Below are 4,693 nucleotides of genomic sequence, written 5' to 3' on the forward strand. Positions count from 1 at the left end.
GAAAATCAAGTTCATGTTCCTTACCATAATTATTTTTAGCAGCAGCTCTTTTCTTAGCCAGCTCCTCAATTTTAGCATCGTGCTTGTCTGCCAGTCTGTCACACCTTCTCAGATTATATCCTCTAGATTAATGATGATTTATATATGGTAAAGTCGGGGGAAATAGCAACGGGATGATCGGGTCTTCAAATAGGGAAAAAATTATATGAGACCAGGTCTCACGGATTAGCAGGTGAGAACCATCCTGATATATGGCACGTGGCATTCACAAATCACAAAGCATCCACCCCACCCCCATCTGAAATCAGGGGGGAGAGATTAGATGCTTTATGATTTGTGAATGCCACATGTCATTCATCAAGGTGGGTCTCACCTGATTTATATGAGACCTGGTCTCATATAATTTTTAAAAATTATATGAGACCAGTTCTCACGGAACAGCAATCGATTTAACCTACCACTAACAATTTAACGGTGAACTAGCGTAATGCTTCGGTCTTCCATTTGTCATCAGTCAGTACAAATTTCTTTACTCCCTTCGATCTGAATTAACCGCGTCCATTAATTTGGATCGAAGGGTGTACTAGATTCTGGAATTCCTTTTTTTAACAGACTTTTCGAGTTTGGTCTGGCATGCTTGTTGAGCGTGTGGATGTGCACAACCATTCTCAGTCATACCTGTTGGCGATCCTGAGCAGAGCATCACAGAGTTCCCTGGGCTTGGAGCACATGGCCATGTGGTCGGCTCCGGCGAGCACCTCGGCCTCCGTGCCCGGGCTCAGGTCGACCATCCAGCACTGCATCTCCTCGGAGGTGGAAACGTCGTCCGTGAGCACAACGTACACCTTCTTCACCGACCCGTAGTTGGCGTCGATGAGCAGAGCCTCGTCCCTCATCATCGGGTCGTCCACGAACTGGCAGCCCGGTCTCACCAACAATATAGCCAGTGTCAGGTCCTGCGTCCATGTTGCGAGCATGATAGTACTAGAAAGGTTGTTGGTTGGTTGACATCAAAACTCAAAAGCAGTTATTTTCTTTGTTATGTTGATGTTACCTCGACTGAGCTTCGATCGTACAATTTCGCTGCCAACAATTTGGGGCCAAGCGCGACTGCAGGCCGAGGGCCTTGATCTGTGTTGAGAACCATGATCTTGCTGTCCATGAAAAAATCGGATGTGGTTCTTCTTGAGAACTATCAACAGTCGCGAGAAATTAGCCATGATTGTTCACATCTGAGTTTTTTATTGGGCAGCTTCAGTTGTTCAAGCTCAATTTTGAAACGATAACTCTTCTTCCTAAAAAGAAGACAGAGGCTATTCGCATTGAGCAATTTAGGCCCATTTGTCTGCTTAATGTCAGTTTTAAAATCTTCACCAAGGTTGAGACGAACAGACTTATGCAGATTGCGCATTCAGTTGTGCAACCGTCCCAGACTGCTTTCATGCCAGATAGAAATATCCTTGAAGGGGTGGTCGTCTTGCATAAAACGCTCCATGAGATCCACTCGAAAAAACTAGATGGTGTGGTTTTTAAAGTGAATTTCGAAAAAGCATACGATAAAGTTAAATGGCTTTTCCTTCAACAAGCTTTGCGTATGAAAGGTTTTGACACGGCCTGACGAGACCAGATCGAGTCCTTTATGCAAAAAGGGAGTGTAGGGATTAAAGTGAATGATGATATAGGTCACTATTTCTAGACACACAAAGGATTAAGGCAAGGAGATCCCATGTCTCCGATTCTATTCAACATAGTGGTTGATATGCTATCTATCTTAATAGGACGGGCTAAGGATGCGAGGCAGATAAGTGGCTTGGTTCCGCACCTAGTTGATGGCGGTATTTCCATACTACAGTATGCTGATGATACTATCATCTTTACGGAGCATGACTTGGCGAAAGCGAGAAACATGAAGCTTGTGTTATGCTTATTTGAACAATTGTCCGGGCTCAAAATTAACTTCCATAAGAGCGAATTGTTCTGCTTTGGAAGAGCTAATGATGACCAGGAGGCGTATAAGCAATTGTTCGGATGTGAGTTGGGTTCGTTACCGTTCACGTACTTAGGTATACCCATTCATCATCATAAGCTGACTAACAAGGAGTGGAAGTGCATTGAAGATCGTTTTGAAAAGAAACTGAGCTGTTGGAAAGGGAAGCTCATGTCATATGGAGGGCGTTTAATTCTGATTAATTCGGTCCTTACCAGTATGCGTATGTTTGTTCTATCCTTTTTTGAGGTCCTGGTGGGGGTCAGGAAGAGATTAGACTTTTATCGATCTCGATTCTTTTAGCAGATTGATGAGCTTAAACGAAAGTATAGGCTTGCAAAATGGGACATCATCTGTAGGCGAAGGACCAAGGGGGTCTAGGCATTGAAAATCTAGATGTCAAGAATAGATGTCTCCTCAGCAAGTGGCTATTTAAACTTTTGTCCGAGTCTGTGGCTATTTGGGCTCAGATTTTGCGCAATAAGTATCTTCAGTCCAAAACATTGGCACAGGTGACTTTGCGACCGACTGACTCACCATTTTGAAAAGGGTTGATGAGATTCAAGACACTCTTTTTCAACAGGGCAAGGTTCTTAGTAGGCAATGGAGCTAATACGAGGTTCTGGGAGGATACGTGGCTTGGGGAGACGTCCCTCGCACTTCAATATCCTACTCTGTACAACGTTGTTCAACGACGAGAGGCTTACGTTGCAAACGTTTTACAGTCCACGCCCCTCAATATTAGTTTTCGGAGGACACTAGTTGGTGATCATTGGGAGGCTTGGCTTCATCTCGTAAGAAGGTTGATGGATGTCCAGTTGTCTCAACAGCCAGATAGGTTGTATTGGAAACTGACTAAGGACGGTGTGTTTTCAGTCAAATCCATGTACCTAGATGTCATAAACTCTAGTGTCATTACCTCTTCGAAGCATGTCTGGAAAGTAAAGGTGCCTTTGCGAATCAAAGTGTTTATGTGGTTCGTACATAAACAAGTCATCTTGACAAAGGATAATCTGGCAAAACGCAATTGGGTGGGTTCTACTAGGTGTAGTTTTTGTGATCATAACAAAACTATCAGACACCTCTTTCTAGATTGTCCGCTGGCTAAGATTCTTTGGCGTTCGATTCATATTGCTTTTAATATTACTCCGCCTTCCTCCATCAACATGTTATTTGGAAAGTGGCTTGATGGGGTTGACTCGGATATAGCGAGGCACATTCGTGTTGGAGTTTGTGCATTATTATGGGCAGTATGGAACTGCAGAAATGATTTGGTTTTTAACAGAACATCGAACATTCACTTTTTGCAGGTTATCTTCAGGGCCACAACATTGATCCGTATGTGGTCGCTACTCACTCCGACGGAGGCCAGGGGGCGTTTGGCTACTGCGTCTACTCGATGGGAGATGGTAGCTCGGGTTATTTTTAACCGATTTGGATGGCGGTCATGTAATAGGATAGGCATGTAGTGCTTCTATTTTATTTGCCAGCCAGTTGTGGCTTACGATCTGGCTCTTATGAGCGTTTTGTTTTATTCCTTACTTTGAGACTTGGAGACTTTATTACTGAATTATTTTTAATAATATGAGCCGTATGCATTTTTTTGATGCAGAGGATGGGGTAAAACCCTTTTTCGAAAAAAAGAAAAGAAACATCTGAGCTCCGGAAAAATGGCCATGTGAGCTCATCGAGGCCTTTAGCTTGATTCTGGGAGGGTCTGCCTACCTCCTCGATGGTGACGCCCATGTACCTGCCGACGCACGCCATGCACGCGGCGAGGAACACGGCCGCGGCGACCTTGCGCGGGAACCTCTCCATGGCGAGCGCGAGGTTGAGCCCGCCGAGGCTGTGCCCGACCAGGACCAGCCTGTCGCCGGCGGGTGCCGCCGCCACGGCGTCGAGCAGCGGCCGCGAGTAGTCCTCGAAGGACGGCACCTCGTCCATCCATGCCGGGTGCGCGCCGGACGCGGCCATGTCGAGCGCCGTGACCCGGTGCCCCGCGGCGCAGCATGGGCGCCAGCTTGTACCAGCACCACGCGCCGTGGCAGAGGCCGTGGACGAGGATGAAGTGCTTGCCGCCGCCGCTCCCCTCCATCGGATCTCACCTCAGCTCCTGCTTGCAGCTTGCAGATATCTTTGGCGAGGGAATCTTCTCACCAGTCACCAGTACACTATGTAGTAGCCAATCATGGTTTCATGTTCCTGTAGCCAACCTGAGTGAATTATCACTTTTCCAGGTGAGGAGTCGACATCAGTCGCAGCTCTTATTCCCACCCATGCCCACCTTACAATTTTGTTCATATCCCTTTAAAAATATTTTGTTATTGGATACACATTGATGATAATGTTGTTGCCTTCTTCTTTTTCGAGAATACACTCAGGGGGTGTATCATTCCATTGATAGGTGGGTTGTTGCCTTCTTCTATCTTTTACCGAAGAATATTTGCAACTTTAAGCAAGTGGTTTTCAGAATCTGAAGTATTTTCAACTCAAATGCAACGAATATGAATGTGTGACTTTATCAATTTTGGAACCATGGCAAAGAACAATTTGCCTTACCCGTTAAGAGTCTCTTTCGAAACAAAGGAATGGAAAAAAAGAGTGGCTATTTGTTAGGTGCCTGAAAAAACATTTCAATCAGTCACTTTCTTTCCTGACCAATAGATCGACATCCAAAGGCACTGGATTCACCTTCCTCCTCGAGCC

At 45.5% G+C, this 4,693-nt stretch overlaps 1 pseudogene; it reads right to left on the bottom strand.

The window, feature by feature from the left end:
* Positions 1-449: 449 nt before the first annotated feature.
* LOC119278372 lies at positions 450-4,223 on the bottom strand (annotated as a pseudogene).
* Between the last annotated feature and the right edge of the window lie 470 nt (positions 4,224-4,693).

Source organism: Triticum dicoccoides, chromosome 3B (assembly GCF_002162155.2).
Source record: "Triticum dicoccoides isolate Atlit2015 ecotype Zavitan chromosome 3B, WEW_v2.0, whole genome shotgun sequence".
In the NCBI taxonomy this organism is placed as follows: domain Eukaryota; kingdom Viridiplantae; phylum Streptophyta; class Magnoliopsida; order Poales; family Poaceae; genus Triticum; species Triticum dicoccoides.